We start from the raw sequence: 14,493 nt of genomic DNA, 5'->3' as shown, positions 1-14,493 counted from the left end.
ACAGACGTCAAGAATCTGTAGATCAGATCTCACTTGTGTAAAACATTGCCTGAATTAAATAAGGAACAGAGGATCAGGCCCAAATATGAACACAAATGTTTTCATGACATTTAAATGAAAAACTGAGCATTTTAATGAAAATGGATTGTTTGTTTAATTTGAAACATTCTTCTGCTGTATAGTTAGAAAGGCAAATACCACACCACTGTATTTATATATGAAAGAAACCAAGTATGTCAGTTTCTGATCTCATGAAGCCTTAGGCTGTGAATTCTTACAGGTTTTGCTGAGGGTCCAATACAAAGATCTACTGAAGTCAGTGACTGACTACAGATGGCAATATGTTCTGGTTAGAAGCTCAGCACCGTTCTGGACTGAATTCCAGTTTGTATAATAACAAAAAAGAGGTAAAATGGAAAAAAAAAAAAAAAAAAGAACAAAAGCAAAAATAATCTCAAACTCCTATCTCCTTCCACAACAAAAGAAAAACGTCACAATTCCTCCACACACACATTTGCAAAACTAGCTGTGAAAACATAAATATACACACAAATCACTTCAATCCCATTACTCTCCAACATTTACAATTAAAAAGCAGCTTTATACAAGAAGTTTCAGAGGAGAGAATTAAACCAGCACAACACACACAGCATAAAGAAGAAAACTCAGTGGTCCCAAAGAACCAACTCCTCTCATGCTCCGTTGTTACTATGGGCACGCTCCAGAGTCCATCAGGAAATACGATCCTATTTGAGCCATACATCCATGTGTTACTAATCCCCAAATATCCTATGGCATTAATACCCAGATTAGACATGCATTCTATTGCAGCTATAAACAGTAACCATACAAAACAGCCAAGTAAAAAATTCAAGCTTTAAAAGCAAAATCTATACAGCCTCTGTCCTAACATCTTATTAAAAACATTTCAAAACCTTTTTGCAGATTACCTTTACAGGAAGAGTTTCTATGACACACAGGAAATATTTTTAAATGTCTTATTTAAATGTTATACTTAATATTTTTAAATGTCTTTTATAAAAAAGTTCTTTTATAGTTTCAAAAGTAGGCGAGTTTGTATATAGCTTCTAATTTGTTACTAGGTCAGTTTTACAGGGATATTTTCACATTCAGTGTCTGAAACTTCACCACTTTCGAGTTCCCATTTCAAGCTCCTCACAGTCCTGTTCAAACTCATTTTTATTTCTCCAGTTTTGGCTACATAACCTTCACTCCTCAGCTGAGCTCCCAGCTGCAGAGTCCTGGTCCCAGGCAGCTCACAAGTGCAAGCTTTGGCAGCAATGGCCACCAGAGCAGAGTCACACCTCAGCCTGACAAGGTGCAACGTTGAAGCCTGGGTGTACTAACAACGCACCCTTTGGGGTACATTCAGCTACACACAAGCCCTGGAAAAGACTGTGATGCCAGGATTATACAATAAAGTTGTTTAGATGCTGCTAGCAAGCGCCAAGCACTCTGTAATCCCACATGTGCTGCAAATAGAAGATTAATAATTCACAATACACTTTGAGGAAGACCTGATTCTGCATGTTTTTATTATCCTGAAGGCATGGCATGAGGATGTGATGATGCAAGAGAGAGAGATTCTCAAAGCAGGAGCTTAACAGGCAAGTTGCATTTCAGAAAAGAAGTATTTTCATCCAGGGTCGGGTAGGTATATTCAGATTGCTAAAGTCATCCCTTCATCTTTTCTTCTCAGAAGTCTTCACACAAAGAAAAGCAAAGGGGGAGAGAAATTGATTTTTTAAACGAAGTACTTGTGAGCTAGAGGTTCTGAGATTTTTAAAAAATGGAGTTCACATTTCTAACTGAAATGCTGACAATAAACTATTATTTCCTCCCAAATAGTAACTTACATGGCTGTCTAGAGTAGTTGTAGAGTAGGGCAGGGTGTCTGTACTTAAAATAATCACTAATTTTGCCATAGAACCAGCACTTTTCCACTGCATAGTTCCAGTATCACCAGCAAGTCACAGCACTGCTCAGTGATAAAATATCATTTTTTTCACTATATACCCTACCAGCATCTTAATCACAACAGCAAACCACCAAAAATAGGGCAGGAAGGGACTCAAGAAACTGTTTAATTCATTTCTCTGTTGATCAGAGCCAAGTCTTCATTATGCACAAAGTCTTATATACAAAGCAAAGCCTCTGCTATATGCAAGTGGAGGGAGGCAGAGAGTAAAGGGGGAAGAGCCCCAGATGTGCATGAAATAATATTTTTGGATTTATCCCTTCTCAGGATATGTTTTTTAACTTGGCAAAAGATGATCCATCACTTCAGGAAGTACATACCGGCAGCTGCAGGTTATGGTCCCTTTTGGCTCTCCATGCAGGACTCTTCTAGGGGTACATGTGCTATTCACAATTACAGGTAGAAGCAAATGGGGGTAAAGTCAGTCTGCTGAGAGGGAAAGAGCAATCTGTGGACAGGATCATATTTAGAGAGGCATAGGAATTCAGAGCCTATCCAAAAATTTTGGTGACTCAAAATAGAAAGATATTATCAACACATAACAGGACTGGAATGTCACTACCTGAGAAACTGGATGGAGTCAAGAACCAAGATAACAAAAATGGGATAAAAGTTAAGAGTAGATAATGCTGAATGGTAGATGAGACACAGTTTGTAGACATTCCAGATCCCTGGAAACATTCAAGATCAGATTGGACAGGACTCTGAGAAACCTGATCTAGTTGAAGACATCCATGACAAGGGGAATTGGAGTAGATGACCTTTAAAGGTTCCTTCCAACCCAAACCATTCTATGAATATCTGCTTCAAGCTGAGGACTTAACCATGAGAAATTATAAAAACAAGCAGCTGGTGACATATACAAACACACACATATTTTACAGATGTGAGAAAGACAGACACAAATCTGTGATGAATCGCAAAAATAATCATCAGTAGAAATCCAGAAGTATTTATGGCTTTGAACAAAGTCTTGATAGACCTTCATATGGAACACTGTACACAGCCCTGAACACCCACAGTCAAGCAAAATCAACAGAGGTTAGAGAGGAGAGAAGCACACTGGATGGCCAGAAAAAATGGCAAGACCAGCATGTCTTGGAGGCTAAAAGTGCTCACCTTCTTAAGTTTAGAATAAAAATACAGGAAAGCTGAAAAAGTCATTTCAGCTTAAATAAAAATAACACTTTATTTATGCAGAAGCAAATGGTTATAAACTGCTGATGAATAAACTTCAGCTGAAAATGTAAAGGTTTCCATCCACTGGAGCTTTGAGGTTTTGAAATAACCTACTCTACCAGGCACACTACAGAGCACTGTTCATAAATTTTTGACACTGCTGTCTGGCAGCAAGGGACAGGACTGAATGAACCTCTTTCTTTCCTACTTTCTAGGAAAACTTTTTCCATCAAATGGCTATTCAACATATGTTTTCATAACATCAGAAATGGATTGTGGACACTCGTGAATTCATAATGGAGAACCAGCCAACTTGTGAAACATTTAGTTTGGATGATGTTATTTCACTGGTGCTCTTGAGAGGAGTTTATGAGACCAAGGAAAGAAACAGCTGTATCTGGTCTCAGAGGTTGTCTCTCCCGGACACAAGGAAAATGCCTCGGCAGTGCTGTAGGAGGAACTGAGGTTTCCTAAGCCTGCTGTTTCCATCAGCATGAACATGACATTTCAGACACCAGAGCTGGAGTGTCCAGCACATTTTAGGAATTCTACTTTTACAAAAAATACTTTCAGGGAATATCATTCCATCTTTGTTTGGGAGAAAAAAATGGCACTGATTTTATATTAGATAAGCCACAGAAAAACCAAAAGGCAACTTTAAAGAACCGCTTTCTAAATGTTGCCCTGTTTCTGTTCAAGTCAGGAAAAGAAAAAAGAAACCCACACAAGCAGTGAATTGAATCCAGAGATGGATTCAATTGTGGTTTACAAGACATGAGTTTTAGGGTATTCAGTAGCCTGTCACAGTTAACATCCCTTCATATTCAGGGCATACCCTCTCTCAGAGGTCTCCAACTCTACACACATTTAACCAAGATGGAAAACACAATTTCAGAAAACCTATCTACCTACTTTTATTCTGTCTTCTCTGCAAAGGGGGAAGCTGAAACACAGAGACATTACAAGACTTACCCAAGGCCACATAAAAAAAAATCAGTGACTGTGTCAGGAATGCAACTCAGATGATCTGACAACAACTACACTTTATCAGGCTTCAAAATACCTCTTCTGCCAGTTTATCTGCTCATAAAGAGAATGTACTAAAAAAGATTTAACACAGCTATAAAGTACAGAAAGAGATCTAGTTCTGATTATAGGCACTCTCCACAGTTTCTGTGCTTTTAAGGCATATACCTCCTCCAAAGACTACAGTGCAACTGAACTTGTAAGCCCGATGAAGGAAAAACGCACACAGCAGCACCACTCTGCTCAGCAGCCCATCCCACTATGAAGTGACTCAGTAAAGCAGCTCTGTAACAAAGGCTTCTTCCTGCCCATGAAAGCAAGAATGGGAGAGAGCACGTGAGCCCATCCATGCACTCTATGCAGATGCTCCTCCAGACAAAACATTTGGTCTTGAAAAACAAATGAGCAAAAGATTTCCTTCCCATCGAGTATCAGACATTTGTTTTGCCTTAGCTCCCAACCTTCATCAAGTTACTGATCTGAATCAAAACCTTTCAATAACTCACATTGTGTGAGAGTTTCTGGAATGGAAAAAAAGACCTTCATTTCTCATTCACTGCAGTGTGCCCATGACCCATATATTTGGGTCCTGAGTTAGCCCATTTTCTTCTTCATTTTGTCTAATTCAGTCTCTACATAATGGAAGAGGGCCTTGTTTCTCCCTGCTGCCATATTTGGGAAAGTTGTTGCAGTGACAGAGCAATGTACTCAAACCAGGAGATAGAAGCCCCCATGTGTGATGAGCACCTGGAAAAGCCCAGTTTGTCCTTCTGCCCTCCCCAGTGCAGTCCCCTCACACAACCCACGGTTTTTTTGATATGCAGAAGGAATCAGGGCTATGCAACAAGCGACTTCTCTGCAAATTCTCAATCGGTTGCAGATTTTGGAAGGTGCGTTGCAAATGAGACAAAAGATTAACAGAAGATGGGACAGTTTTATGGTTAGGGTGAATGAATGCCATCTCTGCTTGGCAACAATATTTTTCCAAAAACTCAAGAATTTACTCATCATAAGCTTTGATGTTGGCTACTTGTTGCATTACCCAAAATGAAGATGGAGATTAGCTGAAACTTCATCTGAACACACAAAACATCACAGTAATGCCTACCATCGCCACAAATGTCATTTTTTTAGCAGATGGAAAGCATCCTGAAGATCAGACATGCAAAAGAAGTAGGCAGCTCTGCCCTTAATCTGATCACCTCTACAGAATGAGAATAATAATATCACACAGTTGTTCAATACTGTTATGAAACTGAAGGCACTCATGGTGATGCTTCACCCAAGTGCTGTGGTGTAGGTCTATGGAAGCACTCAAAGAAATTATTAACTCTTTTTAATTGAGTGCTTGAATGCCAATTTAATAAAAACAAAAAACCCCCATGTACAGTCTTTCAGCAAACACAGGGGATAAAATGAAACACTGAAAAGCAATCTGGCCACTGAGGCAACATTTTGTTAAATGCTTTGTTCTGTGATGGTGACACCCTGCTCCACATGTATTCACACCCCTACAGCCTCTGTAGGAGCCATCCAGCTGTTGCAGGGCCACATGGTGAGTCAGGTCAGGGAAGTGACCCAGGTTAACAAAAAACATCTTGTCGGGGAAAAAAAGGTCACACAGGTTTCCAGTCCAGTTCTGCCCAGATACAGTCTAGAGCTGTACCAGCACAAGAGGGGAAGAAGGAGATGGAAGGAGGGTACAGAGACAGGGCTTCTGGAGCAGATGCTACAGCTCAGGTATTCACCATCCAAAGCCAGAATGAGGTAGTGATGATCATAAAGGAAGTACAAATGTGTGGTAATACAAAATACTAATCATAGAATAGTTCGGGTTGAAAGGGACCTAAAGATCATCTGGTTCCAAGCCCCTGGCCTTGGGCAGGGACACCTTCCATTAGATCACGTTGCTCAGAGCCCCATCCATCCTAGACATAAACACTTCCAGGGATGGAGCATTCACAGCTTCTCTGAACAACCTGTGCCAGTCTCACCATCCTCACCATAAAAAATTTCTGTTTAATCTAAATCTATCATGAGTAGGGTACAGAAAACAGAACTGAAGTTTAAGGCATTTTAGGTGTTTGACTTTGCTACCTTGTGTCCTTCTATTGGAAGTCCGATGTTTTCACATCCACTATTATTATTGTGATTATTATTATTACTATTATTATATTTATTATAAAATAGCATTTGCACACTGCAATGCCAGGTAACATTCAGATTCTAAACCCATGCAGAAGTGGCATCCTGTGGCACCATACTCACACCAGCATCATTTACTTCTGTATTGCAGGATCACATAGGCTCTCCCAGTCATGCTAATGAACTAGCTAGAAGCAGTAAGTTATTACTTCCTGTTCAATAAAACTAGAAAGACACAAAACCAGAGGTTTTACAGCCAGCAAATTTGCAGGATTGATGAGTAAAGAATATTTGGGATCCCAATTTGCATTTGCTACCACAGAGGTCTTTCAAACCTAAAAGATTAAGAATTCAATTCCATGCCTAACTGTAGTCCATAGCAAAACTCCCACAAACTCAGTCATGCAGAAAGAGCTCTCTTAACTAATGTCTCTGAAGTACACATAATTCTAACAGAAGAGCCCTTAACAGCTTTTCATTTACTTAAGTAAAAGGGAAACCAAGTTAAATATCCATTTCTAGTAGGAATAGTAACTGTAGAAATAATGGAAACTAGTAACAAAATTTAAATAACACAGGCAGCAGCCAAGAGGGAATAGGACTTCCTCTAAACCCATTAGTGGGGACCATGAATACTATTTTTTGCATTTGATCCAATATTCCTGAACTTACCTCTACACAGCATTCAGTCGATCAAGTTTGTAGCAAGTCTGCTGTGTTACTTTCAATACCTTCATAATGGATTAAAATAATCTTCTATAGTAGTAATTTCACTTTACTACTAGTATTAGCCCAATAAAGAGCCTTTACTTTTAAGAAAAATCCCAACTTCCCTTAAGCTTAATTAAAGTTGTGCCTGATAAACACTTCATCAATCGCCCATCGCACAGAATCAGCAATTCAAGTGGACAAGACCAACCGGCTGCAAACAAGGAGATGGTTCATCTACGTACGCCGTTCCTTGTGGCAGTTCACACGCACGCTCATCTTCCCTTCATCTCCTTCCCCCTGCCTTATGCAAGTGGCCACGCTCTCATTCCTCTGCATCTCAAGAGCCAGTCCGCAGCTGCAGGCAGCCCGCGGAGAGGAGCAAGAGAAATGATATATTGCAGATATTTTATTTTTGGAAACCACACTGTAAATAAAGCCATTTCCAGAGATATTCCATGGACACGGAGTGCTTGGTCGCAGAGCCGGCGCCTTATGTAACAGGAGGAGTATTGTTTAGGGTTGCCTGCATTTAAGAGCCACTCCTGGTAACACAGTTTACAAAGCTATAAAAAGCTACCAGCGTAACTATCGAGAACAAGCAGGCAAGCGGTTTATTACCAAAAGGCTGGTGCTAACTGGAAAAAAGGAAAGTTTCATTAAATCACTCAACTTTCCGTCACTCGGAGGACATCACCTCGGCTGACACTTACTGTGAGTGGAAAGGTGGGGGCTCCTAGGCAGCCCGGAGCAGCCCCATGGCCAGGTGCTGAAGACAGCTCTGCCGCCTCCCCGCAGCCCACGCCGCCAGCAGCCGCCGTCAGTGATCTGCCATTTAATTCCGCTTTATTCCCCCCCGCCGATCACCGACAAGTGGCAGAGACCAGGGAGGGATCCCGCGATTCGGCCTCCCGCTCTTCTCCTGCCGAGCGACCGTCAGCCTCTGGAAAAGCGCGAGCAGAAAGGATCGCTTGGACATGCACAGGCGCTCACAAGCAGCTGTAAATTTCCACTCCCCGCTGCCTGCGGCTGGACTCCTGGCTCCTCGCTGTTCCTGCTCCGACGAGCTCTGTGCCTGGGTGTGCGTTTTTCCCCCACTGCCCTCCCCGCTTCCCACTCCCTCACTCGTCTTGCTCACAGGCTCACACACACACCCCCCAAACTCCACGTCAGAGGAACGCGTGGAAAAGCAAAGGATGAAGTGATCACTCCGCCGAGAGATTTCCCCAGGGTTAAGGGAGGATATGCTACGATTTCGCATCACTTCTGTAAGTTTCCATTCCCCTCCAAAGTCTGTCGGTGCAGGGGGAGGCATCGCTGACGGGTCCTCGCACCATCACGTGGCGGAGGCTGCTGGAGTTAAATTATTCACCTTGCCGTCCTGCTAGGAATGCAAATAAGGGAGCCCAACAGCGGGTTGTTGTTACAAGATAATAATAAAATCAACATGCTCACGCACCACATCTTTCAGCAAAGTCCTGTCCAGAAAAGCTAAAGTTAAGCTGCTTCCTGCCTATATATTATTACACAAAGATCCAAATACTTTTCTACAATAATACTAGGGAGGATTAAAAAAAACCAACCAAACAAACAAACAAAAAAAAAAAAAAAAAAAAAAAAACCACCCAACCTGCAGTATACTCTGAGCAAAATTTAAATCCTGATGAAGAAAAACATTAGCCCAAAGTGTATTTTCAAAGGCTAATGTGATGGGGGGAAAAAATCATAAGGTATTGCAAGTGCCACACATTCCCAAAGGGAATGGCAAGTGCTGTCCCCTCTGCCCCCAGCTGTCTAACAGGCGTTGAGAGCAGGGAAAAAAGGATGCTTTACCATGGGCATGCAAGATGGGATTTGAAATGTATCCTCATCTGGATCTTGGCTGGGTCCCAGCAGGGATGAGTGCCCAGCATGTTTTTGTGCCAAGCTTGCCAGCTTGGGGGGAAAACTTCACCTCCCATCCCTTCTTCCTCAGGGCATAGCCTAGCCAAAGTCCTACATTATTAAAAGTATTTTGGTATGCTACATTTGCTTGGGGAGCTGACCTCAGAGTTAGCAGCACTACAGTTGCAGATCTTGGTTTAGGGCTCACCTGCAGTAGCTATTCACAGCCCTACATTAAAGGCAGCCAAAACCGCATGAAAAACCTCATTTCTGAGGAGTACAGATGAAGTAGACACCTTTTAAAGGGCTACCAGCCTTTGCTTGCAAAGCTGGCTCCAAACTGGAGCACACAGGAGTATCCCAAATCCTCACTTTGAAGAGCCACTTGCCTGTCCTTCATGGGCTCAGAGAGGCAGAAGCCATCCCTGCTCCCTTAACCTCCCCGCATTTGCTCCTGCCTTAGCACAGGAGGTACCAAGCCAACCTCAGATCAGCAGATTTGTACTCTCAACTCATCTGTAAAGAACATCACCATTTCTGCTCACACTTTACCTAAAAGATCATCAAGATACTGCAGCCCTGTGTTTTTGGACTGCCCTGAACAGCACTGGGAACAGGCATTAATTAGTGCTGCTCCCACTGCACCAGAAAGCACTGCAACAAGTAACACCAAGTGGCAATTTCTGCTCCAAACCCCTCGTGAAATATTCTTCCAGCACTGAATTAAAGGCTTCACATTAGCCACCACTGACCAGGTTTCCTCTCCAGGCCACCTCCAGAGAGTGCTGAGTGAGGGATACTGAATAGAATGAGCTGCCCTTTGAGGCAGCCTCCTTCTCCACGAAGATTAGCAGGCACATGAACAACCTGCACAGATGTTTCGTGGTGTGAAGGACTTGGGGAGAAAAACCAGCACTGGGCACCTTTTTGTGGGTGCCCTGCTCTGTCACAGCTGGGTGGGGAGAGGGAAGGGGTGCTGGGCCTTGTGGTACCTTACACCCACTCTGGCTCTGGCCCTTTCTTTTTTATCGGATACCTCGGCCTTTGGGTAAATATCACAGCGAAGGTCAAGCGATAAACACTCTGCCCTTGGGCTACTACTGAAGGTACTGCTTTTCCTAAGGCAACACAACAATCTAAGTACATCACTACTTCCACCATGGGTTTTTGAGAGAATAACATTTTTCCTCTACCTGTCCCAAGAGAAATTTTATGTTTTCTATTGTGAATCCATCACCACTTCAACAGGTAAAATCCCAACTTTTTGTTGTACCACGGAGTTCAACAGTAGTAGGTGTTACCCTGAAATTGAACTATCACAAAAAAAAAAGACTGAAATATCACAAAAAAGCTGGTTTAGTTGCACATTAAGGGGCCCCACTGGGGATAATCTGTATTCCACTGAGCTCCATGAAGTATTCACAGACCATTCTGAGTATTCTGGTTCCTTGGAAGTATAAGAAATTTATCTACAAAATAACTATCCTCTGTTTCAGACTAAATATGCCTGTTTTCCTGATTCAGAGGAATAAATTGAATATGCACTCAATTACAGTTCAACTTTGCCCATCTTCTACCTGAGGAAATACTTTAGTGCTTTAATAGGAGCCCTCTGCACAGCAGGAGAGCAAGAAACCCACCCGCCTCCATCCCTGCATTGCAGCAGAAGAAACAGTGCAAAACAGGGTAGCTAAAGGGCCAGGGGAAAAAACATTCTCTGCTATTCCAATACTCTGTTTCATCTTAAGTAGAGTTAATTCTCAGATGACAGGAAAAAGCCCTGAACCATTCAAGAGGAATTAAGCCATAATTACTTGGTGCTCTTATCTGTTTGTTAGGGTTTTTTTGTTGCTGAGAGGTTATTAAATATTTCAAAAAAAAAGTTTTGTTCAATTCTTAATTTGTAGCCATCTCAAATCTAGAATGATGTAATTATAAATAGGCAAAAAATCTTTACAGTCTCAAAATACATGGAAAAAAAAAAAATCTCTGCACTACTAAAGGACTCCAGCTTCCATATATTTAAATTTCATTATATTTGTTTCCTTTAAAGAGAGCAGAGTCCTTGGGCTAAGGCATGGTTAAAGTAGTTTTGAGAAATTTTTGTCCTTGCTTTCATGACTTAAAATCATTCCATCTAATAAAGACCAAAGGAAGAAAACCCCAGGTGATTTTTCCTGCCCTTTCCATTTACTTTCTAATGTGGAAAAGAGAAATTAGGGAACTTCAACAGTGAGTGGAATTGCAATAAATTACAGCAGCAGATGATAAACACACAGAGTATATATATTAATTCTGCTTATTTAATCATCCACTTCCAGTCTGTCTACCTCCCCTGAGATTACTTCCAGCATTCCAAAGCCCTAAGCAGCCTCTAATAATAATAACAACAACAACATCCTTCCTTCCCCCCAAATTGCTCAATGCCCCAGGCCATCAAAATTCAGTTCTCCACAGCAACAGGTTTAGTTGTGTAATGCTGAATATCAAGAGGAGAAGCTTTAGAATACTAAAAAGATTCCCCCACCCTCCAAAACCTGAAAACTAAAGAACATCCCCCACAGCATTTCATGCTATTCTTACAAATCCCAAGTTATCAACATTTTGGCAGTTTATTGGGGTGGAGGGGAACTAAAAACAAGTAATTTATATAATCTACATCATAAAGCTGTTACACTTTAACTCAAAGCATTTAGCCGTACGACAAAGCAATTTAAAAAGTGTCCAACAAGAATTCTAAAACCTCACAAAACGAGATGTTTTGCAGTAACTTCATACTTCTGTGTTATTCTGCGAGTTCACAGATACTCATTTTCTTCAGATCCCTGCAACAGCAATGTGGCCACTTCAGATTAATGCAAATAAATTCTTCTTCATCGAGTAGATCCCAAATACAGACATACACCAACACTCACACTTTCTCTCCATATAATCTGGGAGGGAGACAAGCTTCAAACTCAGCCTGTATATCAGTCCCCCCAAAACAGCCACCAGCACGAATTAACATTTGGCTGCTCATCCAAATACAAAATAAGGCAAAAAAAGTGCTACAGTCTACGAGGGGAGCAGGTAGTTTTCCCTACAGCCATGTAAAAAGCAGCAAAGTTTCTGGCCTCTCTCGGGACCAGAAAACTGAAATTTCTTCAGTGAAGTGTGGAAAACAGAGAGCAGCAAGAAGCAGTGGCTGACCTGCAGCTGCATTTTAGCTAAAGTGAGTGGAAGGATTTAAATGGATACTTTATATAAGCTACTCCTAAAAATGCAAACATGTCTTCAACGATTATTTTCCCCTCTTCTTCCTCCTAGCTCCCTCTAGCGCTTTTAAGCACGTACGGCCTTTTCTTTCCTGATTTATTTAATGCAAATACAGTTGCTAAGATGATGTTTGTTTTAGTTGGGGTTTTGGGGGTTTTAAGATCTGTAATAGATCTTGTAAACTGCTCACGAGTTTTTACTGAATTCATGTGTACAATCACTCCAGAAACCAAGCACTGACATGGGCTTTCTACCAGAAACCTTTATGTATTAATACTTTATGTACAGGCCAGCGTATTTAAAAGTTTGCTCATTTTAAAGGCATCCAGCTCCATTATTAGAGAGAGTCAACTAAAATGAATCCCTTTCCTTGTGCATTCCCACTCCCAAATGAATTGTGTCTAAACAGAAAGTTACTACAGCCCAACAGCTGAAAAATGTAACATTAAAGTTTTATGTCTGCTCTAAAGTCACTTATAAAATGTTAATTGTGCCCCTTATATACTATGTCCCAACATAAAACACAAATAAGAAACATACCTGCACTCCCACTTTCATGAGCAGAGGAACAGTAAACTCATGACAACATCATGCTTTTTCCCACAAACTCATGCAAACAGAAACTAACCCCCCAAAATCAGTTACTGCTTGAAGAGCCAAGCAGTATTTTAAAAATAATTAAAGCTTTCACCTCTCCAAACTTCTTCTGTCCCAGTTCTGTACAGTCAGTCACTTAGTGGCCATGTTTGTTTGTTTCCTTAAGGTCCATTCACAATTAAAAATAGGAAGAGGAAAGATCATTTCAAGAGGTGCAACAAAAAGAGCTTTGCTGAAGATCTAAAACCACTCATCAGATGTGTGCCAATCTTGCAGTTTCTATCACAGCACGCTAAAGAAACGCTTTTCTTCATGGGATTGAAAAAATTCTTTTATGTGTATAAGAACATCTATCTGTCATCTCCCATTTCTGAAATAGTCAAACAATATTAATAGTGTTTAGTCTTCTTGAAAGTACTGAATTTAGTTGTTGCTTTCCACATAACTTCAGCAAGCACTTTTCTTGATGTTAGGCAGCATGGGGTACTGCCTAACATCCGCTTCCAACACGCTCACTTATGCAAAAAAACCCATAGATGTTCCCTACCACTTCCTTGCTGGTCAAAGACAACGGAGCACCTCTAACCAGAACTTTAAACTTCCTAAGAGTGCTTGAAGCTGAAAGCTGTTAGTGTATATTCACCTCAGCAATGGCGATATGCAGTGAAAATGTTAGGCAAATCAACTGCCTTTTGATGTCAGTAAGTTCTTAATACACAATGTGTGGCTGTTTCTGACAAGCTGGAAGGCAGTTTGGGATTTAAGACTTTTCTTCTACCGACCACTACTATAGAAGGCTAACACATTTTTCCTCAGATGCTTTCAAGATGACTTGCAGACAAACAAAATTAAGTTTAATTTGAAGCACAAGTTAAATGCTCCTGCGAGGCACTCACTGTAGCACCTAAGTTAGTATGAGGAAACTGAGGTGGCGCCAAGCAAACACCCAAAGGTGTGCACTCAAAAACGTACTGTTAAAGAATATCAGGAGGCAGGAATCTTCATTCTGGATCAGACAAAGCTGCATTAAATCCCATCTCTAAGGGGGGCTGACACCAAGAGCAAAGTAGAAAAAGAAACATATACCAGAGGAAGGACCACTCTACTCTTCTTCTGCTTCTGGCAATTAGCACCTTTGAGGTTTCCTGACGCATCATCCAAAATCACCACGCTGAATAGCTACAAATGGCTCCGCAGCTTTCACTTTAAAGATCCCAAAAGAGCACTATTGCCCTTCTAGGGGCACTCTGAAATCACTTCTGCAATACTTAGATACAACAGATTGCTCAAGATTCTGACTGTCAAGACGAACAGTCAAGACAGCTCAGAGACTGCTATTTCCTGTAGATGAGGGATCAAACAAGACATCAGCTCCAGCAGCAATTTACTGCATTCCAGTCAGTTCCTTCTTCAGGGCATCAAAGCCAGGATTTACCTTCATAACCATTGTATTTTTCAAGTGGTCACCCCCAGACAAAGGAACAAGTACTACCAGAAAGTCCCATATAGAGGCAGGGTGTTACACCCATGAAGAAGATGAGTTCAGACCTAAGAAGAGTCAGTTCCTATTTATGTCACATTATGTGATCCTGGAAAAGCCACTTAGTCTCCCCATGGGAAAATTAATCCATTCAAAACCATAAGGTGCTTTGACACTACCGTGATGGAACCCAAACAAACACACCAGGCACTACCTAGCT

At 41.3% G+C, this 14,493-nt stretch overlaps 1 protein-coding gene across 4 annotated transcripts in view; it reads right to left on the bottom strand.

Annotated features, from left to right (window-relative positions):
* CAB39L (calcium binding protein 39 like) overlaps positions 1–14,493 on the bottom strand; it is a 59,985-nt gene that overhangs the window by 35,988 nt on the left and 9,504 nt on the right. Inside the window, exon 1 of one of the 4 annotated variants that reach the window (XM_032099732.1) lies at positions 7,771–8,123. The exons of 2 other annotated variants lie outside the window; for them this stretch is intronic. The gene's annotated coding sequence lies outside the window, so the exon portion shown is untranslated. Of the gene's footprint in view, positions 1–7,021; positions 7,217–7,770; positions 8,124–14,493 lie in introns of those variants that run through there. One more of the 4 variants, XM_032099735.1, reaches the window with a different exon arrangement.

This window comes from Corvus moneduloides, chromosome 2, assembly GCF_009650955.1.
Source record: "Corvus moneduloides isolate bCorMon1 chromosome 2, bCorMon1.pri, whole genome shotgun sequence".
Taxonomy (NCBI): domain Eukaryota; kingdom Metazoa; phylum Chordata; class Aves; order Passeriformes; family Corvidae; genus Corvus; species Corvus moneduloides.
This window is presented reverse-complemented; position numbering and strand designations above follow the sequence as displayed.